We start from the raw sequence: 23,641 nt of genomic DNA, 5'->3' as shown, positions 1-23,641 counted from the left end.
CCCAAATGCCTTCACAAAAACATCCTCAGAAGACATTCAGATGCATTGGGTTTTATATGAACTTTATCTTTTTTGAAGAATCTCTCTCAGAGCTATCTGACCTGTTGTGGTTTGAACAGGCTACCTGCTAATTCTGTTTATAGCTGTCATACTGATTCTCTTGTCGTTGTCTTCTGGGGAATTTTCTTTACTGTTCTACATTGATGGAGTTTTGTTTCCTTTATGTTTCTTTTTCTTGTTCATACTCCTGTTTTGTAGAGTACATCCCTCGGTCACTTCCTGAGAAAGGATTCTTGGGAGATAATTTTTTAGAGACCTCAGGTGTCTGAAAAGATCCCTGTTCTTCCCTAGCACTTGACTGATAGTTTGTCTGGTGTGGAATTTGTATTGGAAATCATTTTGAAGACATTGCTTCAATTCCAGCTTACTCCCACTGTTGCTGTTGAAATCTAAAGCCAGCTAATTTGGGTTTCTTACACATTACTTCCTCTTTCTCCCTGGAAACTTGACGTGCCACCTTGTGTAGGTCAGTTTTCCTCCAATGTACTGTGCCTTTTCAATGTGGAAACTCATCATGGTAAGTTTGAAGTTTTTTTTTGACCTCCTCTCTGTTTACCCTTTCTGGATCACTCTTACTGTTCAAATCTTGGACCCTCCTATGGTCCTTTAATTGCTGTTTCTTTTCTCTCCTGTTTTCAGCCTGTCTTTCTTCGACTTTCTTGGGAGATTTCAACTTTATCTTTTATTGAGTTTTTGAAATCTTTTGTTTGCTTGCTTTTGTTTTTAATTTCCAAAAGCTACTTTTTCTCCTCTAAATGTTACTTTGTTTTGGCTTTATTCTTCTTTCACAAGTGCAATGCATTCTGTCTCTCTGGATATTAATAAGTTTATTTTGAAATTCTCCCTATAATTTCTGTTTTCTATATTTGGCTATATTCTAGTTTCTTTTTTGATTTTTATGTTAGAGAAGAACCATGTTCCTCAGTTATCTGTTCTTTAGTTAGGAAGGTCTTTCCTCTGAGTTGCTCATATTCCCCAGAAGGGACAGCCTGGAGGGCGAAGGCTGGCCTGTGTTCTGGGAGCTGAGTAGAGAAAGAAAAGTGGGGGTCTTACCGTCCTGAATGCATAAGCTCATTTTCAGTACCACATCTCTGCCCTCATCCATATTAATGACCCCTGGTGCAGAGACCCTCTGCTTTAACTTTTCTTCTGAAAATAAACTTCAGACTGTCCGAATTTCTCTGTGTTACAAATTACTGCAACTTTAGCAACCCAAAACAATACACACATTTAGTATCAGACAGTTAATGTGGGTCAGGAATCCAGGCATAGCTTAGTTGAGCCCTCTGCTCAGGGTCTCCCTTGGCTGTAGTCAAGGAGTTAGCTGGCCTGTATCCTCATCTTTAGCTCTTCCAAGGTCACATAGTTGTTGGCAGAATTCAGTTCCTTGCAGCTGTAGGACTGAGGCCCAGGCAACTCCTGGAGGCCGCTCATAGTTCTCTAGCGCTCTCCTCGGGTACTTTATGTTATAGCAGCTTGCTTCTTTAGGGCTAGCAGGAGACTCTTCAGTCAGTTAAGATTTAGCCCTTTTTTTTGAGATGGGGTCTCGCTCTGTCACCCAGGCTAGAGTGCAGTAGTGCAGTCTTGGCTCACTGCAGCCTCAACTTCCCCGGGCTCAGGTAGTCCTCCCACCTTAGCCTCCCGAGTAGCTGGGACCACAGGCATGTGCCACCGTGCCCAACAGGTTTTTGTTTTTTTGTGTTTTTGTTTGTTTGTTTTTTGAGATGGAGTTTTGCTCATGTTACCCAAGCTGGAGTGCAATGATGTGATCTTGGCGCACTGCAACCTCTGCCTCCTGGGTTCAAGTGATTCTCCTGCCTCAGCCTCCTGAGTAGCTGGGACTACAGGCCTATGCCACCACACCCGGCTAATTTTGTATTTTTAGTAGAGGCAGGATTTTTCCCTGTTGGTCAGGCTGGTCTTAAACTCCTGACCTCAGATGATCCACCTGCCTCAGCCTCCCAGAGTGCTGGTATTACAGGCGTGAGCCACTGTGCCTAGCTAGCCTCTGCACCCAACCTGTTTTTTGTATTTTTTGTAGAGATGAGTTTTCACCATGTTGTCCTTGCTAATCTCTTAACTCCTGGGCTCAAGCAGTCTGCCTGCCTTGGACTTCCAAAGTGCTGGGATTACAGGTGTGAGCCACTGCGCTTGGCTGAAATATGACATGTTTGTTAGCACCCTTCTCTGCTTGAGGATAATGCTTTGGACTCGTTGTTATTAAATGACTATTTTGAGTCATTTTAGAAAGCAACTGATACCAGCATGAGGTAGCATATGCATTGTGGTCTGTTAACTTACAAGCCAGTTTCGTGCCTGACCAGTGGCCACCAGTATTTGCTTACCAGTCATAGTAGTAGGTTTGTTACGTTTGGGTAGCTGTGAAATGTCCCACATCAGCCAGCCCTCCATCTGTGGGTCTCTTTAGCTGCTGCTGCAACATCTCGCTTTTTGAAAGCTATTGTCTACTGCTCAGCTAGAAGGATGTGTGTAGACAGCAGGACCAGGGATTCACTTGGGTGAAAGGGTTGACGATGAGAAAGCCGCCAGACCCTCCCCTCCAAGCCCAGCCCTGTATTTGACATGCAGGGCATAACCTCACTCATTGAGTCTCTCAGCCCTATGCAAATATAAACAGCCTTCGTCTTGTCTCTCCAGGCCAGCTGGGGCCAAGAAAGAAGCCAGTGATTCCCCAAGTGCAGTAAATAGCTCTCCTCACCTCCTGACCCTGTTATTTCCTGGTAGTTCTGAGTTGTGGATCCTGCAGTGGAGGGGGAGGGAACAAAGAAGTTGCAGAGGCCTCAGCTTCACAGAGCACTGAGCAGTGGGTGATATTGTATCCTCAGGCAGGGGTTGACCTCACATTTCAGTGCAGGTCATTCTAATGACTGCTGGACCTCCCAGTGCCACTGTGAACTAGAATGGAATAGAGTGAAGTGGATCTGAATTCCTGGACTATGTCTGGGACCAGCCTAACATGTGAGCTGCAGAAAGTAGGTCTCCTGTTCTATACCTGCTTTTTTTAGCTCTGGGGGATAAAAAGAATTGTGCATATTTCTTGTTCTCTTTGCAGCTTAGGGGCATCACATTTGGACTGTAATTGAACTGATGCTTGTTTCCCCAAAATGTTTTTGGATTTTATTAAAGTGGGGGATTCTCCACATTTTTAGAGTCATCAAATTATTATCAAAGTCCATCTCCTCCACACTAAGTACTCCGTGTTGGTGTGCGTTTATTTTCACCTAATTCACGTCTGCAAATAAAGTGATTTAATTTTTGGTATTAAGAAATTTTAATAACACCTTTTGGCATATCACAGGGTTTTCTTGTTTTTGTTTAATCCCAGCTTCCATCCAAATGTGAAAGAGAAATGAAATAAGATAGGGAAGGTGACCAATAAATGTGATTAAACAACTTTTGTGTTGAGTCTAAAGACAGGTAACTTTATTTTAAGCTTCATGGGTGTAGTAAAAGAAAACCTTAAGAAAACCTGGATTGCCATTAGCCAGAATTGACTTCCAGGCTTTCCGACTTTGTACAAACAAATCACTTAATCCTGACTCCCTCTCCCCACCTCTTTTTAAAAAATACATTTCTTTATTTTGCATTTTCTTTTTGCCTTCTTTCTTTATTTTATTTTCCCCATCTTTAAAATGGGTAAACTTTACCTTTCCTGTTTCAAAGATTATGGGCAAAGATCAAAAGAAGCCAAAGTTTATGAAGGAACTTTGAAAATTACGTATTTCTCTGCAAATTTTAGGGTACTTTTCTGTCTTTATGTTGATTCTTGAAATGATATTTAAGATGTACAAATAGTAGTTCAGAACAAACCTGTAGGTAATAAATTCTGGAAAACTGAGTTCAAACTGTATTTTGCTTATATTTGGACAAATTATCATCAACTTTGATGAAGTATAATTTACACACAATTAAATTCACACATTTTAAGTCTTCTGTGTTTTGGCTTGAGATAAATTGACAGTTATCTTAGCTAACAGTTGGTATTTCCACATTAAAGAAGGGAGAAAGAGCACCCTCTTTTGGTACAAGTGCCTCCTGTGTGGGCTATCTGGTCCCCCTGTCATTTCAAAAGCAGATTTGCATCCCGGAGATTGAATGTCTCAGTCCCATGTCTGAGAGCACAGGAGAAGGAAGAAGAGGGTAGGAAAGAGCAACTGAATTGAATGGAAGAGGGAGCAGAGAAGCAAGACAGTGAGACAGTGTCCATTTGGTCTGAGTAGTTCCAGATTTTCCAATAAAATGTGAGTGGAAGCTTTTATCACAGGGCCAAAATCTTCAGTGTGACCACACAGCCGAAGGAGACCCGAACCTCCTTGTAGTTACTGATGATTTTCATTGGTTTATAGTTGGGAATGGCAGCAGTCATAAATATTTCCTATGAATGAGTGTTCTTGGTATTTTTTACCCAAAGATGTAATCTATCAGTGGGTCACTATTGCAAACATGTTTGGAAGGAATCAGGAATGAATGTCACAAGATTTCTCCTCAGTTCCCAAGCAGCTTTGTTGTAAAAAAAATAACTGAAAACTGAGCTTACGTAAAACACAGGTTCGAATGGCTGGAGTAAGAATATTGATAGTCCAGTCTCAGTATCACTACCTCCCCAAGTCCTTAAAGCTTTGGCTTTGTAGTCAGAAACCCTGCTTACCTTAGGGCAGCCATAGTTACTTTTACTTCCTCTTACACTTTACTTTCTATATTACTAGGTAGATTAGATTCCCTCTCTTCTACCTTTATTTTGTCCTTTAGAATAGAATATTGGAAGTAAACACGGTTTTTCTTTTTTTTTAAATCTCAGTAATTGGAATCTGTTCAAAGGAGAAAATCCCCTGCATCTCATCTTGTAGGTAAAACCACTGTTGAGTTCAGATATATTTATATCTTACAAAGATGTTTTGCATACTGTAGTGCAACCTGTTTCTTTCTATCCTTCTGGATTTCTTTGCTTTTTCAATATGTATACCTCATCTTATTTAAGAGCTGCACAGTATACCATCATATGGTTGTACTCCAGTCAACCTATCTCTTCTCAGTAAGTTAGCTCATTCCAATTTTTTTCATCATATATAAGTAAGAGTCTCAAAAATATCCTTATACTATAGTTACATGTACATGTCTAGTTACTTCCTTAGGATAAGTTCCAAGAAGCAGAATTTCTATATCAAAGTGTTTACTGGAAACTTTTGCCATTCTGATAGGTAAAAGTAACAGAGTGTTTAGTTTGTATTTCTTTGAGTGTAAGTAAGATTGTGAATCTGTTTGCCATATGGGTTTCCACTTTTGAGAACTGCCTATGTCTTCCTCCATTGTTATTATTTAAATTATAGTCAGGATATTAACCCTTAATCGTGAACTGAAAATGCCCCTCCCCCACTTTTCTTTACGGTAGCATTTTTTTTTTTTTTTTTTTTAAGAATTTTCAATTTTTATGGAGTCATATCTGTTTATCTTTTTCTTTGTGTGTGCTTTAACTTCAGTAATGTCTCAGTTTTGGTCATTCCTCACACTCCCACCCCCCACACCCCCACCCCAAGGTGACTCTTGAGATGAGAGTTCAAATACAGGTAGTTTATTTCCAGGTGCAAAGAACAAAGGTAGAATTGGGAAGCTAAGGAAGATAAGATAGTCAATAAAAGATGTCTTGGCTGAGTGCAGTGGTTCATACCTATAATCCTAGCACTTTGGAAGACTGAGGCAGGCGGGGATCGCTTGAGGTCAGGAGTTCGAGACCAGCCCGGGCAACACAGCGAGACCCTGTCTTGAGGGGGGAAAAAAAAAAAGATGTCTTATTAAGCCAGCTTCCACAGGGAACATTGCCTATGTAGAAACTGGGAAATTGGGCAGAACACTTGCCTCAGAAAGATCCCACCCAAATTATCAGTTTACTGGTTTGAGGGCTGCTCTTGGGGGAGTGTTCCAGTTATTTATTGCTACATAACAAAATACTCTTAACAACAGACACCACTTTTCATTATTATAATCTTTCATAGATCTAGAGTTTGACTGGGGCTGGGCTGAGCTGGTTGGTTTCTAATGCAGTTACAGGGGTAGGACTGAAGGCTTCCTCACATGTCTGGTGTTCCACCTGGGCTGGGAAGACTCATATAGCTGAGGGCTAGAACACCTTGGGCTTCTTGCGTAATTCTCATTCTTGATGTGGTCTCTCCACATGGTCTCTGCAATACTAGGCTTCTTATGTGATGTTTAGGGTTTCCAAGGCACATAGAAAGGGAGAGACAGACAGCTGCAGGACGTGTTGGGGGGGGGGCGGGGAGAGGGGAACCGCCAGTTTTGAAGTGACACTTATATCACTTTAGACTTAAATATCACCAGCTCATATTCAGAGGGAGGAGAACTAGATCCTACCTCTGAGCAGTTTCAAACGATGTGTGAACAGTGTTGTAAAATTGCCACAGGGCATTAATTTACCCGTACTTCTGCCTATTGCTATGGGTAGAGCAGCTTTAGGCACAGAGCACAGATAGGATAGCCAGAACTTGGCCACAGCATACCAGAATCCTAAGGGATGTGTTGGTGAGGCACTGACAGCTTCTGCTAGAGTTTGTCAATGAGTTCAGGAATCCTGGTGGCTTCTCTAATTTCCAAAACTATGAAACTGTTCACTTATGTTTTCTTCTACTTCCTCTTTAAAATTATTAGTTTTGTTTTTTAATGTCTGGGAGTAAGAGTCAAGCACTTACTTTAATGGTTAGCCAATTACACCAAAATAATGTAAAAGTTATCTGCCCAGTGGTCAAACTGTTTGGTTTCAGGACCCCGTTACATTCTTAAAATTTATTTCAGATCCCATCAGCTTTTGATTAGATGGTTAACAGTTACAGATTTTTACCATATTCAAAATTAAAACAGAAACATTTAAAAGATCTATGATTGATTTTTTTTAAATAACAAAAAAAGTATTAATATAAATGACATGTTAAATGAAAATAACTGTTTTCCAAAATTAAACAACCTAGAAGAGTGGAAATATTTCATATATTTGCAAATGACTTTAATGTGACTTGCTGGCAGACAGCTAGATTTTCACATCTGCTTCTGCATTCTGTCTGTGGTCATGTCACACCTGTTGTAGATTCAGGAAAACCTCACAGTACAAATGTGAGAAGATGGGAGTAAAAATTGTTAAGTCATGTTTTAGATTTATGAAAATAGTTTTGACTTTTGTGGGGCTCCCTTGAAAGGGTCTTGGGACAACTGCCTAGTTTTTCCCTGTTGATGAAACTGCTACTTTCAGCTGAAGGCATCTTTATCCTCCAAATTCACATGAGCTCTGTACAGAGGGAAGATAGAGGGAGGTGGACCTAGGATGAGAGGCCCCATAGCCCTGGGAGCGTGCAGGTGGAGGTTGAAGCAGAAGGTTGTCAGAATTAAGAGACAGGCAGGAAAGTTTCAGGCTGATTGACCAGTGCAGGAAAGTGTTCTGATTCCTTCATAAATAGGATGTAACCACATAACATGCAAGTTATAGAACACTTTTGAAAGCAAAAGTGGGCAATAAAAAACTGAAAATTTTTATTACCAAATAAAGGCTTTACCAAACAATAATCATAGATTCACATCACACAAAAATCACACAGTGACCAAAAAAATAACTGTGCAAGATTGTTCGCACATCTCTGCTTTGTAGCAAGATACTGAAGTCCGTTTGCTGCACATTCATACTTGTGTCACTTCCCATGCTTCCCACTGACCTAGCAGCTCCCTGACTGCCCCACCCCGAGTTTGAGATTGGCAGCAGTTGCAGTGTGGAAGCTGCATAGGAACTGAGTGTGAGTGCAATGGGAAACCTTTAGATAAAATTAATTTCATAATCAAAGATGTGTGCCAGAATCTTTTCCTAGAATTGAGTAAAACCTACTAAGTTCCTTTAGGAGCATCTTGGTGTCCTTTTACAACTTTGTGACACAGCTGTTTTTGGGGATCAGCACTAAATGAATGGAGGATAGAGGTGTCAACAACAATACTTTCTCCCCTCAAAATGTCTGTTTTCCCCCAGCTGACTCTCAGTTATCCACAATACAGTTAACCATCCCAACAGAAGAGGTGGTCATGCCCTGTGAACCGAAGAACCAGAGACTGATAACCCATTGGTATTTACTCATTTAAACAGTAGTTTGATACATGGTAGCATAAGCATTGCAACTAAAAAATCTGGACTCGACCTTGAGGCAGATACCAGATAACCTAACTCTAGATTCTTGAGTGGAAGTGGAGGAGTACTCACCACACACACGGCATTGGATTCTGTCCTGACTTGTTTTTTCTATCTTCCTGAGGGAAAGGGCAGATTAGAATTGTTCCAAGTCAGGCTTGTATAGGTCCTGCCGTTTACCTACATGTTTAATCTTATGTAGGAAAATGGCTTCCAAGACACAGGGATTCTGATCTTACTTTAATTCTTTTTTTTTTTTATTGCATTTTAGGTTTTGGGGTACATGTGGAGAACGTGCAAGATTGTTGCATAGGTGCATACGTGGCAGTGTGATTTGCTGCCTTCCTCTCTTCACTTATATCTGGCATTTCTCCCCATGCTATCTCTCCCCAACTCGCCACCCCCAGCTGTCACTCTCCTATTTCCCCCCAACAGACCCTAGTGTATAGTGCTCCCCTCCCTGTGTCCGTGTGTTCTCATTGTTCAACACCCATCTATGAGTGAGAACATGTGGTGTTTGATTTTGTGTTCTTGTGTCAGTTTGCTGAGAATGATGGTTTCCAGGTTCATCCATGTCCCTACAAAGGACGCGAACTCATCGTTTTTGATGGCTGCATAATATTCCATGGTGTATATGTGCCACATTTTCCCTGTCCAGTCTATCATCGATGGGCACTTGGGTCGGTTCCAGATCTTTCCTATTGTAAACTGTGCTGCAATGAACATTAGTGTGCATGTGTCCTTATAGTAGAATGATTTATAATCCTTTGGATATATACCCAGTAATGGGATTGCTGGGTCAAATGGAATTTCTATTTCTAGTTCCTTGAGGAATCGCCACACTGTCTTCCACAATGGTTGAACTAATTTACACTCCCAACAGTGTAAAAGTGTTCCTATTTCTCCACATCCTCTCCAGCATCTGTTGTCTCCAGATTTTTAAATGATCGCCATTCTAACTGGCGTGAGATGGTATCTCAATGTAGTTTTGATTTGCATTTCTCTAATGACGAGTGATGATGAGCATTTTTTCATATGTTTGTTGGCCTCATGTATGTCTTCTTTTGTAAAGTATCTGTTCATATCCTTCGCCCACTTTTGAATGGGTTTGTTTTTTTCTTGTAAATCTGTTTTAGTTCGTTGTAAATTCTGGGTATCAGCCCTTTGTCAGATGGGTAGGCTGCAAAAATTTTTTCCCATTCTGTTGGTTGCCGATTCACTCTAATGACTGTTTCTTTTGCCGTGCAGAAGCTGTGGCGTTTGATTAGGTCCCATTTGTCTATTTTGGCTTTTGTTGCCAATGCTTTTGGTGTTTTGGTCATGAAGTCCTTGCCTATGCCTATGTCCTGAATGGTTTTGCCTAGGTTTTCTTCTAGAGTTTTTATGGTGTTAGGTCTTCTGTTTAAGTCTTTAATCCATCTGGAGTTAATTTTAGTGTAAGGTGTCAGGAAGGGGTCCAGTTTCTGCTTTCTGTATATGGCTAGCCAGTTTTCCCAACACCACTTATTAAACAGGGAATCCTTTCCCCATTGCTTGTTTTTATCAGTTTTGTCAAAGATCGGATGGTTGTAGATATGTTGTGTTGCCTCCGAGGTCTCTATTCTGTTCCATTGGTCTATGTCTCTGTTTTGGTACCAGTACCATGCTGTTTTGATTACTGTAGCCTTGTAGTATAGTTTGATGTCCGGTAGTGTGATGCCTCCCACCTTGTTCTTTTTGCTTAGAATTGACTTGGCTATGCGGGCTCTCTTTTGGTTCCATATGAAGTTTAAGGTGGTTTTTTCCAGTTCTGTAAAGAAGGTCATTGGTAGCTTGATAAGGATAGCGTTGAATCTGTAAATTACTTTGGGCAGTATGGCCATTTTCGCGATATTGATTCTTCCTGACCATGAACATGGAATGTTTCTCCATCTGTTTGTGTCCTCTCTTATTTCATTGAGCAGTGGTTTGTAGTTCTCCTTCAAGAGGTCCTTTACGTTCCTTGTTAGTTGTATTCCTAGGTATTTTATTCTTTTTGTAGCAATTGTGAATGGCAGTTCATTCTTGATTTGGCTCTCTTTAAGTCTGTTATTGGTGTATAGGAATGCTTGTGTTTTTTGCACATTGATTTTGTATCCTGAGACTTTGCTGAAGTTGCTTATCAGTTTCAGGAGATTTTGGGCTGAGACGATGGGGTATTCTAGATATACAATCATGTTGTCTGCAAATAGAGATAATTTGACTTCCTCTTTTCCTAATTGAATAGCCTTTATTTCTTTTTCTTGCCTGATTGCTCTGGCTAGAACTTCCAGTACGATATTGAATAGGAGTGGTGAGAGAGGGCATCCTTGTCTAGTACCAGATTTCAAAGGGAATGCTTCCAGTTTTTGCCCATTCAGTATGATATTGGCTGTTGGTTTGTCGTAAATAGCTTTTATTATTTTGAGATACATTCTGTCAATACCTAGTTTATTGAGGGTTTTTAGCATAAAGGGCTGTTGAATTTTGTCGAAGGCCTTCTTTGCATCAATTGAGATAATCATGTGGTTTTTGTCTTTGGTTCTGTTTATGTGGTGAATTTCGTTTATAGACTTGCATATGTTGAACCAGCCTTGCATCCCCGGGATGAATCCTACTTGATCATGGTGGATAAGCTTTTTGATGTGCTGTTGTAATCGGCTTGCCAGTATTTTATTGAAGATTTTTGCATCTATGTTCATCGTGGATATTGGCCTGTAGTTTTCTTTTCTTGTTGAGTCCCTGCCGGGTTTTGATGTCAGGATGATGTTGGTCTAATAAAATGATTTGGGAGGGATTCCCTCTTTTTGCATTACTTGGAATAGTTTCAGAAGGAATGGTACCAGTTCCTCTTTGTATGTCTGGTAGAATTCGGCTGTGAACCCATCTGGACCTGAGCTTTTTTTGGGTGGTAGGCTCTTAATTGCTGCCTTGACTTCATGCGTTGTTATTGGTCTATTCAGGGTTTTTACTTCCTCCTGGTTTAGGCTTGGGAGGAGGCCACTGTCCAGGAATTTATCCATTTCTTCCATGTTTTCTAGTTTATGTGCATAGAGTTGTTTGTAATAATCTCTAATGATGGTTTGAATTTCTGTGGCATCTGTGGTGATATCCCCTTTATCATTTTTTATTGAGTCTATTTGGTTATTCTCTCTTTTCTTTTTTATTAATCTGGCTAGTGTTCTATTTTGTTGATCTTTTCAAAAAACCAGCTCCTGGATTTATTGATTTTTTGAAGGGTTTTTTGTGTCTGTGTCTCCTTCAGTTCTGCTCTGATCTTAGTTATTTCTTGTCTTCTGCTAGGTTTTGAGTTTTTTTGATCTTGCTCCTCTAGCTCTTTCAATTTTGACGATAGGGTGTCAATTTTAGATCTCTCCTTTCTTCTCATGTGGGCACTTATTGCTATATATTTTCCTCTAGAGACTGCTTTAAATGTGTCCCAGAGATTCTGGTATGTGGTGTCTTCGTTCTCATTGGTTTCGAAGAACATCTTTATTTCTGCCTTCATTTCATTGTTTATCCAGTCAACATTCAAGAGAAAGTTGTTCATTTTCCATGAAGCTGTGCGGTTCTGGGTTGGTTTCTGATTTCTGAGTTCTAACTTGATTGCACTCTGGTCTGAGAGACTTTGTTATGGTTTCCATTCTTTTGCATTTGCTGAAGAGTGATTTACTTCCAATTACGTGGTCAATTTTAGAGTAGGTGTGATGTGATGCTGAGAAGAATGTATATTCTGTGGATTTGGGGTGGAGAGTTCTGCAAATGTCTATTAGGTTTGCTTGGTCCAGGTCTGAGTTCAATTCTTGGATATCCTTGTTAATATTCTGTCTCGTTGATCTGTCAAATATTGACAATGGTGTGTTAAAGTCTCCCACTATTATTGTGTGGGAGTCTAAGTCTCTTTGTAAGTCATTAAGAACTTGCCTTATGTATCTGGGTGCTCCTGTATTAGGTGCATATATATTTAGAATCGTTAGCTCTTCTTGTTGCATTGATCCTTTTACCATTATGTAATATCCTTTTTTGTCTCTTTTGGTCTTTATTGCTTTGAAGTCTATTTTATCAGAGATGAGAATTGCAGCTCCTGCTTTGTTTCCTCTCCATTTGCTTGGTAAATCTTCCTCCATCCCTTTATTTTGAGCCTTTGTGTATCCTTGCATGTGAGATGGGTTTCCTGGATACAGCACAGTGATGGGTTTTGGCTTTTTATCCAATTTGCCAGTCTGTGTCTTTTGATTGGGGCATTTAGTCCATTTACGTTTACGGTTAATATTGTTATGTGTGAATTTGATCCTGCCATTTTGATGCTAGCCAGCTGTTTTGCCTGTTGGTTGATGCAGATTCTTCATTGTGTTGATGCTCTTTACCATTTCGTGTATTTTTGGAGTGGCTGGTACTGGTTGTTCTTTTCTATGTGTAGTGCCTCTTTCAGGAGCTCTTGTAAAGCTGGTCTGGTGGTGATGAAATCTCTGAGTACTTGCTTGTTCACAAAGGATTTTATTTTTCCTTCACTTATGAAGCTTAGTTTGGCTGGATATGAAATTCTGGGTTGAAAGTTCTTTTCTTTAAGGATGTTGAATATCGGCCCCCACTCTCTTCTGGCTTGTAGGGTTTCTGCTGAGAGATCTGCTGTAAGTCTGATGGGCTTCCCTTTGTGGGTAACCCGACCTTTCTCTCTGGCTGCCCTTAGCATTTTCTCCTTCATTTCAACCCTGGTGAATCTGACGATTATGTGCCTTGAGGTTGCTCTTCTTGAGGAATATCTTTGTGGTGTTCTCTGTATTTCCTGGACTTGAATATTGGCCTGCCTTGCTAGGTTGGGGAAGTTTTCCTGGATAATATCCTGAAGAGTGTTTTCCAGCTTGGATTCATTCTCTTCGTCACATTCAGGTACACCTATCAAACATAGATTAGGTCTTTTCACATAGTCCCATATTTCTTGTTGACTTTGTTCATTCCTCTTTACCTTGTTTTCTCTAATCTTGCCTTCTCGTTTTATTTCATTGAGTTGATCTTCGACCTCTGATACCCTTTCTTCTGCTTGGTCAATTTGGCTGTTGAAACTTGTGCATGCTTCATGAAGTTCTTGTGTTGTGTTTTTCACCTCCATCAATTCACTTACATTCCTCTCTAAGTTGTGCATTCTCATTAGCATTTCGTCACATCTTTTTTCAAGATTCTTAGTTTCTTTGCATTGGGTTAGAACATGTTCTTTTAGCTCACGGAAGTTTCTTATTACCCACTTTCTGAAGGCTGATTCTGTTATTTCATCACACTCATTCTCCATCCAGTCTTGTTCCCTTGCTGGTGAGGAGTTGTGATCCCTTGTAGGAGGAGAGGTGTTCTGGTTTCGGGTCTTTTCATCCTTTTTGCGCTGGTTTCTTCCCATCTTTGTGGATTTATCCACCTGTCGACTTTATAATTGGTGACTTTCTGATTCGGTCTCTGAGTGGCCATCCTGTTTGTTGATGATGAAGTTATTTCTGTTTCTTAGTTTTCCTTTTAACTGTCTGGCGTCTCTGCTGTGGGACTGCTGAGGTCCACTCCAGGCCCTGCTTGCCTGGGGATCACTTGCAGCAGCTGCCGAACAGTAAAGGTTGCTACCAGTTTCTTCTGCTTTGTCCCAGAAGGATACCTGCCAAATGTCAGTCTGAGCTCTCCTTTATGAGGTGACTCTTTGGATATACAGGGGTCAGGGAGCTGCTTGAGGAGAGAGTCTGTTCTTTATAGTAGCTCAAGTGCTGAGCTGTGAGCCCCATTGTTCATTCAGAGCTGCTTGGCAGATAAGTTTAAGTCTGCAGCAGCAGAATTCATAAACCCCTTTTTTTTCCAGGTATTCTGTTCTGCGGAGTTAGGGCTTTATGAGTTTCTGCTGTGCTGCTGCCTGTTTTTTTTTTCCCTTCAGGGCTGCCCTGCCCACAAGGAGGGAGCCTAGTCAGTCTCAACCTGCAGAGGCTTCGCTGAGCTGCTGTGGGCTCTGCCCAGCTGCCGTGTGAACTTCCCTGCAGTACTGTTTATATGGATGTAGTTAGAACCGCCTCAGGAACGGTCGCCCGCCTCTGTAATGACGGACTCTCTTTGTAATGCTGGGTTGTCTTGGCAACGGCGGGTTGCCTCGGCAACTGCAGGCTGACCGAGGAATGGCGCACTGTCTCTGTAGTGGTGGAGTGCCTCCATAATGGTAGACACCCCTCCCCCACAGAGCTCACCATCCCGGGTTCAGCTGTGCTTGCTGTGAAAGTCTCAACCCAGAGCGTTTCCAATTGCAGTTTTTTTGTTTTTGTTTTTGTGGGGATGGGACCAGCCGGGCCTGATCACCTGGCTCCCTGCTTCAGAGCCTTTTGTTTTTTAGTTGAACGGTCGGCTCTCTACCAGGTGACCTGGTCGCCTGTTGAATAGGCGCTGGGATCTGTGTGATTTCCCGTGCGGCGACCCACTGCACCGGCTGAAACCGCGACTCTGAGATTTGTGGCACTTTTTTGCCCGGGAATCTCCTGGCCTGGCTCCCTGTTTCAGCTCCCCTTGCTGGCTAAGAAGGGACACAGTCTCGTTTACTCTGCACTGGGAACTGCTGCGCTGGGGCCCAGGCAAAACAGCCGTGCTGGCCAAAACAGCCACCCTGACGACCCGTGGGGCTCCTCCGCCTGGGAATCTCCTGGTCTGTGGGCAGTAAAAATCCATATGGAAATGCGGCGTCCACTCACCCTCTGCGCTTTCATTCAGACCTGGAATCCTGAGCTGCTCCTAACCGGCCATCTTGGATCTCTCACTTTAATTCTAATCATTGCTGTACCTGCCAGCTCCTGCTTCTTTTGGGCCCTTGGCATTGAACTAGTTTTGTCATTTACTTGCTTGCTACCTACCCCCACTGCTCCACTGACAGGCCAGAAAGGAAAGTACATTTCTTTAGCTCACTGTACTAATAACTCCTCATTCAGCCATCCCGAGTTAAGAGTGATCCCTTAATGTCCATAGGTCTGCTCTTCTTTTGTCATCCTTACTGGAGTTATCTTAACCCTTTACTTACAAGTTACTTGGAAGTAGTTTTCTTTTAAAAAATAATATCCTTACTCTATGTGCGTGTAATTGTTTTTCAATATTGGAATGTAAATTTCCAGATGTGCTGGCCTGTCACTGGAGCAGCAGCATACATAGATAGTAAAACCTACCATTGAGTGACTAACTCAGCAAGATTGGGCTTTTGTGATGTTCTAATTACTTTACCTAATTTGGAACCACTGTTGTGTAATCCCAGACAGTAATATGTATTTGATCATCTAATTAATTATTGGTAACTGCCAGTATGCCAAGTCCTGTAGTATTTGTGGAAAATTACTACTCTCTAGAGACTTAAACTCTGATGTACAAAAGATTGTATCCAAATGACTATAGCATTCTGTGTAAATACCCAGACAAATCTGTTCTCTTCCTGGTTTGGAACAAATTTTTTAAATGAACTCTTGCTTCCATAGGCCACAGATCATCCTTGTGCATCACAAAAAGTTATGTCAAAAATTCCTTTGGAAGTTTATCCACTTTATGCTGGAGGAAGACAGTAGGCACTATCTCCTCAGTGTAGGTATCATAAGATTTGTGGAAAGCTTTGTTGGAAGGCTATTCAGTGGCCACGCTGTTTCAGATCTTAAGTGCTTGGGATAGTCTTCTTCCCATATTTAGGAAGATACACCTGCGATTTAGCCCCACCGTGTTCCCATATAACTTCCTAGATGCAGTGGATACCACCAATGTGAATTTTTTGTTTTTTTTTTTTTGTTTTTTTTTGATACGGAGTCTCGCTCAGTCACAAGGCTGGCATATGTGGTGCAATCTTGGCTCACTGCAGCCTCCACCTCCCAGGTTCAGGCGATTCTCCTGCCTCAGCCTCCCGAGGAGCTAGGACTACAGGTGCCCACAATGCCCAGCTAGTTTTTGTATTTTTAGTAGAGACGGGGTTTTATTTACCATGTTGGCCAGGATGGTCTCGATCTCTTGACCTTGTGATCCCCACACCTCCACCTCCCAAAGTGCTGGGATTATAGGCATGAGCCACCATGCCCGGCCAGCTAATGTGAATTCTTGTGTGTGGGTAACAGCTTTTCTGGGGAGCCCTTTAGGTTGGCTCTAGGTCTGCAAGTTCCTTCCCAGGAATAGTTGCCTGAATGGTATACTCCTCACAGTACCAGAGCCTCTTCCTTTCCTCTTCCCCTCACCTTATGTGAGCAGGCCTTCTTACTTCATCATTAGGACTGTGGCAGTGGTGGCCTTGCTCTTTAATAGCAGTTACAAAATCACGTCACCACCCTGTAGTTTCTTTAGTGAGGTTTTCTCATTTTTCAAGTTCCTTCTGCCACTCGCTTCTAGGTTACAAATGGTTACTGTTTTATGAAGGGATGCTGAGGGTAAAAATGTACGAAGTAGATCTCATGGAGAAGGCAGCTTTCACCCGGTATCTCTGGTAGATGGCTACCTTCATGGCTTATCATCTTCTCTATGAATTTCTTAGCAACAGAAGAGTAAATCAGGAATGGATTTTTAGTGTGTGTTTGTCATAGAGAATATAGATGTAATTGGATTTTTTTCATATAATTATTTTGTAAATTCATTTTGGGTTTTTTGTCTTAATAGAGCTAGGCGTTACCAGGGTTGATGAAAGTTTGTTACTGCAAAGAATGGTAGACAAGGGAGGAGGAAGTGAAAATATAACTGGTGATTTAAATCTAGAAAATCAGAACTGTGGCTCACTGCTATAATGCTAGTGCTTTTGGAGACCAAGCAGAAGTATCACTTGAGCACAGGAGTTCAAGACCAGTCTGGGTAACCTGGCAAGACCCTGTCTCTACAGAAATTTACAAATTAGCTAGGTGTGGTGATGCACAGCTGTAATCCCAGCAACTGAGGAGGCTGAGGTGGATTGTTGAGCCTGGGAGTTTAAGACTGCAGTGGGCTGTGATTGAGCCTCTACACTCCAGCTTGGGCAACAGAGACAGACACTGTCTCCAAAAAAGAAGCAGTTGGTATTCATTGCTCCTTAATGTCCTCTGTAGCTGGCTTCTCAAACTTTAATGTGCATAAGAATCATTTGTTAACATGCAGATTGGTTGAGTGTGAGGTAGAGTCTGATGCCTGCATTTCTGACAGACTCCCAGGAGATACTGATGTTGCTCGTCCAGAGCCAACACTTGGAATGTCAGTCTATAGAACACTCAGGGTATATGCAAATCTAACTTTGAATAATAATTAACAACCATATATATTGATTTTTTGGTGTACTAGGCACAGAAAAAATAAGACTGGGCACTGGAGTCTAACAACTGAGATTCAGATTGCAGCTCTTCCCTTTACTAGCTGAACCTTGAACACATTTTCTCTAAGGCAGGGTTTCTCAGCCTTGGCACTGTTGACATTTTAGGCTGAGATCATTCTTTGTGGGGGCCATTTGCTGCATTGTAGGATGTTTAGCAGCGTCCCTGGCCTCTACCCACCAGATGCCTTTAGCTCTCTCCCTCCCATTTGTGACATTCAGAATGACTGCAGGCATCGCCAAATGCCAGTGGGGGAGGTAGGAGGCAAAATTACTTCCAGTTGAGAACAACTGCTCTGAGGCTGCTGTTGAAACATGGGTGTTTGCGGGGTTTTGTGATATGAATGATGTACTTTATGTAAGTGACATAGAAGCTTATGGTGAAGCTTCCACAGACAAAAAGGAGAATAGCCGTGCGGTAGCTAATGAGCAGTCTGTGCCACAGCTGGCTTTGTGAGGATGATGATAAAGCTTACTCCAAGTGCCAGTTCTTTATTTTTATGAAACATTAGTCATTGTACTGTGAGATAATATCGAGGATTACTTGAGATTTTCAAATAGGTGGAAGTGAGCTTCCAATTCAGTTGATCCCAAGCCTCTGCCCTTTTTTGAAATATGCTGGCACGGTTGCTACCCTGCCCCTGCCCCTTTCTTCATTCTTACTTCCTGCTGCTGTCCACATGTCTCTTTTTTTCCCTCACTCTTTAAAGTTTTATTTCACTAACTTCAGGTCACATGTCACAGCTGTATTCTGGTCAATTTACTATCCTTGCTTGGCTTCCCAAAATGGTAGGACCAAAAGATTTGTGGGGTAGGGAGAAGAGACCCCTTTAAGGAAGCACTGCACTTATCTTCCACGAAGCAACAGAGTTGGGCGTGATGATTATTGAACCAGACAAAGCTTTAATAGTACCCAGGAGGGCAGACAAGCAAACCAGGCTGTACACAGTCTTCATTTGTCAAATCAGACCAGAGAAAACCTACTCCCCACAGATTAAAAGGTAGTGATATTCATCATTTCTTTTTCTGTTGCCACAACATTTTTCTTCTAATTATTATCATGTAGTTGTCTCAAGTCCTTCCTTTAGCCCAGGGTTCCCCAACGCCTGGGCCACAGACCGCGTACTGGTCCCTGGTCCCGTAGGAACCATGCCCATAGCAGGAGATAGCAGCCAGAGACCTACAACTACTCCCATTGCTTGCATTACTGCCTGAGCTCTGCCTCCTGTCAGATCAGCAATGGCCTTAGGTTCTCCTAGGAGCACAAACCCTATAGTGAACTGCTCAAGCGTGGGATCTAGGTTGCACGCTCCTTATGAGAATCTAATGCCTGATGATCTGTTACTGTTGCCCATCACCCCCACATGGGACCACGTAGTTGCAGGAAAACAAGTTCAGGGGCTCCCACTGATTCTGCATTATGGGGAACTGTATAGTTATTTCATTCTGTATCACAATGTAATACTAATTGAAATAGAGTTTACAATAAATGCAGTGTACTTGAATCATTCGAAAACTATCCCACCACCCCCTGCCACCTGTGGAAAAACTGTTCCACAGAAGCAGTCCCTGGAGCCAAAAAGGCCGGGACTGCTGCTTTAGCCGATCTCCTCTGATTGTACAGGGAGGCTGCAAATACCAAGGAGCTGAGAGCTCAGTTCTCCCACTACCAACCGTTTATCCATTTCTGAGAGAATGAGTTCCTGAAGTCTTGTTTGTTAGCAGCTGTGAGTACAGGGACTGCTTGATTTTCTATATCCTGGTTATTTCATGAGGTTCTTCCATCCTTTGATCATCTATAGAGTTCACAACAAATACAATGCCATCTGTGCATCTGGCGTATGACTTGCACACTGGCCTTAATTTCTCCTGAACATCTACATCCCAGAAGTGAAAAGTAACTGTCTTAGAATTTCCCAAGGTTACCTTAATTTTCTTAGTGTTAAATCTTTGGGGTAGGTGCGGTATTTACAGATTCACGCACTGCAGCCTGTGTAAGACAGTTCTCTTCCTAGCATAGTACAAACCCGGAATAACTGTGGAAGGACTGAAATGAAGGCAGGCTGGACAGGATAGAAGTCTGGTCTGACAGTCCGTTTCCCAGTTTCCCACTGCAAATACATGTCCCAAATTGAAATGCTTTCTTCTTGCGTTAGAACTTCTCTTTGTAGGTGATCCAGCTAGAAGACTAAGTGTCCTTCCCTCCTCTTCACTCAGGGTCTCTCCCAGCAGCTGGGAGGTGCTCTGATACCTGTCCATGGACACCAGGGAGGCCTGAGCAGTGGTGGAGGACAGGGCACCAGGTGGGCGCTGTGTGGCTGGCTGCTCTCCAGTGCTTGCCCAGCTGCCCGCCTGTTTCTAACATGCTTATCTGCTATCTTCCCAGCCTCTCATCCTCTCACTTTTTTTCTAGGGTATGAGAGCAGATAACTAAGCCTTCTAAAATTATGCCTAGAATAATACCTGAATTATGGTTTATGTGTTTGTAGGCAAGGGTCCTCTCTCCCAATAAGAATGTAAAAATTCATTTGATAGAAAGATACCTTTAAAACATGGATTCTGGCCAGGCACAGTGGCTCACGCCTGTGAATCTCAGCACTTTGGGAAGCCCAGGTGGGAGGATCACTTGAGCCCAAGAAATTTAGACCAGCCTATGCAACCTGGTGAAAGCCTATCTCTGCAAACATTTAAAAATTAGGCAGGGCACGGTGGCTCTTAGCACTTTGGGAGGTTGAGCTGGGCGGATCACCTGAGGTCAGGAGTTCAAGACCAGCCTGGCCAACATGGTGAAACCCCATCTCTACTAAAAATACAAAAATTAGCTGGGCTTGATAAATGCCTATAATCAGAAATACTTAGGAGACTGAGGCAAGAGAATCGTTTGAACCTGGGAGGCCGAGGTTGCAGTGAGCCAAGATGGCACCACCTCACTCCAGCCTGGGTGACTAAACGCCGTCTTAAAAATAATAAAAATTTTTAAAAAATTAGCTGGGTATAGTGGCACATTCCTTTAGTCCCAGCATCCCAGCTGCTAGGGAGACTGAGGTGGGAGGATCACCTGAGCCCAGGAAGTCAAGGCTACTGTGAGCTAAGATCACACTACTGTGCTCCAGCCTGGGTGACACAGCGAGACTGACTCAAAAAACACACATATTTTGTAAGTTTCACTTTGCTTCAGGATGTTCTTTGAAAGAATCAATCATGCCATTTGGAAACTGAAACAGATTTGGTTTCTGACCATTGAGAAATACAGTAGAGTATTCTGTAATAAGCTTGTACTGAGAATGGGGATGGAGAATGACTCACAACATGATTTTAAAACAAAAAGAAAACCTAATTGTTACTTTGTGGAGTAATCCTGGAAGATTTTAAGTCAATCCAGGGATCACATCAGATTCTAGTAAGACTGCGCTGATGTCTTTGACAGTTGGTTTGTTAATACCTCAAATGACCTGCAGTACATTTTATACCGTGCAAATGCTGTTTAAGACGTATATGTGTTAAGCAAAAGTTGATCGTTTTTTACTGTGTATACTCATCAATCTAATAGTGAGGCTATAAGATGTGTAGCCACCCTGTCCAGTGGTCATTAGAGAGAAAATGTCTCCAGGATTGTAGGAAAAGCTGTCAGAAGTGAGTCCTCGTTGATTGCGTTTACTCAATGGAGAGTTTCCTATCAGCTAACAGACAGAGCTTCCTGTACTGACAGAAGTGTTGTGGCTCATGGCCATCCCTGCCCTAATGTTTATGTACCTGTATGAAGTCGAAGCCTTTCTAGAAAGAAAAAAATGTGTTAAAGTAGAAAAGACTTATCATTTTTCTTAAAATCTGTACCACAGTATATTTATTTCGATCAGAAGAAAAAACTGTTATCTTTTTTCTTTTTGCCTTGTATGTATTCTACTTATATTTTGAAAAGTGTTTTAGTTACAAATAAACCTTAAATCTCTGTGCATGAAAATGTGAAAAGCATAGGCACAGTCTCTTCACTTTCTCAGTTACGTTTTCTCATGCAAAGGTTCTAATCGCAGTTAAATGTCAACATCTTCAAACAGGGATAAGTGGGTTTTTTAAAGGAAGCACAGTCTTATACTTATTTCTGTAATAACCCCAATGATACTTTGGTTGGCTGTTTTTAAAAAATTGTATTACATAAAAACGAGATGACCCAGTTTAGAGAATCCCAATTGAGTGCCCAGGTGAAGACAGGGTAGACTTAATGCAAAATTATGAATTATGAATGTATTTTTTGCTTCCCATCTTTAATATCTTAATTTCAACCCCCCCTTTTCCCAATTCTGGATTTTCCATACTCTGTAATCATTTGAATTAATAATTTAAATGACATACCATTCTAAGGTATACTTCAACCAGTGTTTAAAGTTTTATTTCTTGTTGTGGAACCAAAAATATCTTCTGGAGGAGATAGGAGGTTAGTAAAGGGTGTACTTAGGTGACCTGAGGGCAAACCTGATCATTTTATCGAGAAATAGGTGGGATGCTTGAACAGACCTTTCCCTTGAACAGCCTCAAGTGAAGCTGCTCTCATTCCGTCTTCTGACACTGGCCTTCTGAGAGTTGTTAACATTGTCCTCCACCCCTGGGGATGGGACTGCCCGCCCACTTTGTAGACCATCAGATCCTAGCATTTCCAGTGAGAACTTAGGAAAAAAAGGAAATTGTAGGCCCCTGTATCAGAATTTTTGTTTTATTCTCTGATTAAGAAAATACACATTGACCAAAAGCTACCTGAATTCATCCAATAGCAGCTTTAAGTGACTGAAGTTTGATACTCAGGTAACAATGCTCGGTCTTTTCCAGTGGATTCTCAGACCATTCACAGTAATTCCTGAGGGCCCACAGGTTAGGGATCCCTCACTATTGAATTTTCTTCAGGGTCAACTACATTTGATACTGTTTCAGTTAGCACTTAATTATTTTTTGTATTATATTGCACCTTTATTCTCCAGTTTCGAAGTTTAACACAACTGTAATACATTTGTCGTTATGTAGTTGTTGTGTACTTGATTCCTTAAATTTTCTCTAGTTTTTTCTGAAGTTTCAAAAAAATCAACACCCAAACTGCAAGCAGATTACAGAGAGATAGCGATCTTAATTGGATTTCTGGTTGTATCACAGGTGATAAGCTATCACAGGTGACAAGCTGTAAAATGTTAAAGCTTATTATGCTCCTAACTGGGGTCCCACTAGTAACCTGTAGCAGTGGTTCCCAAATGCAGACTACCTGCTTAAAGGTTATGGTTGCAGGGTGGGGCACTAAAATATATAGATTCTTGGGTCCCCCTCTAGATATTCTAAACTCATTGGGCCTGGGGTAGGGTCTAGAAATCTTTAATCTTTAAAATTCCATCGATCATTTTGATGCACAGTGAAATCTGGGAACCACCAATTTTCTGTTCAATCCATAAAACTGCATGTAGTGACATATTGGTAAAGCTTTATCTTTTTTGTATACTAAGGGACCAGCAGAATTGGGCCCAGCCAACATGTCACCTTTAGGGTTAGACTGCCCTCACTTTTGTTTTTTCTAGGTTGGTTTCTTAGCATTACCAAGTTGACGGTGAAGTTTGCCTCCTGAGCACTGGTGTTTTTTTAGAGAGCAGCTTGGAATAGTGTCAGTACTGGATTTTTGAGAGCCTCGCTTCTCTGAATGAACTCTTGGCCTTACTTAGTTCCTCATCAAGAAAAAGATTTTAGAGTAGGCTTTTGCCTTTAAGTGTTTACCGTAAACCAGATAAAAGAGCATTTCTCTTTATCTGCAACCTCTGTATTATTTACATACATAGTCCACTTTGCAGCTAGCTGCACTCACTGAACAGTGAATTCCAGGTGTCATAGCTGTATCAGCCAGTGTCTGTAGACTTTCTTACTTCAGTCTGCTATAACAAAGTACCACAAATTGGATGGCTCATAAACAACAAAAGTTTATTTCTCACAATTCTGGAGGCTAGAGGTAGGAGATCAAGGTGCTGGCAGCTTCGGGTCTGGTGAGGATGCATTCAGTTTCCAGACAGGTGTCTTCTTGCTGTATCCTCATGGCAGAGAAAAGTTAGAGAGCTTCGAGGTTC

The 23,641-nt window shown here is 41.7% G+C and overlaps 1 protein-coding gene and 1 pseudogene across 1 annotated transcript in view; one reads left to right on the top strand and one right to left on the bottom strand.

Annotated features, from left to right (window-relative positions):
- The window catches only part of LOC105727068 (ubiquitin-conjugating enzyme E2 E1), an 86,850-nt gene that overhangs the window by 56,784 nt on the left and 6,425 nt on the right, over window positions 1-23,641 (top strand). The gene's annotated exons all lie outside the window — the stretch shown is intronic.
- On the bottom strand, window positions 18,894-19,811 carry LOC105727020 (ADP-ribosylation factor-like protein 4A; annotated as a pseudogene).

Source organism: Aotus nancymaae, unplaced genomic scaffold, assembly GCF_030222135.1.
Source record: "Aotus nancymaae isolate 86718 unplaced genomic scaffold, 86718_ANA_hifiasm-v0.15.2.pri h1tg000019l, whole genome shotgun sequence".
Taxonomy (NCBI): domain Eukaryota; kingdom Metazoa; phylum Chordata; class Mammalia; order Primates; family Aotidae; genus Aotus; species Aotus nancymaae.
Note: the sequence above shows the minus strand (reverse complement) of the source record. Positions and strands in the feature narration are given on the sequence as shown.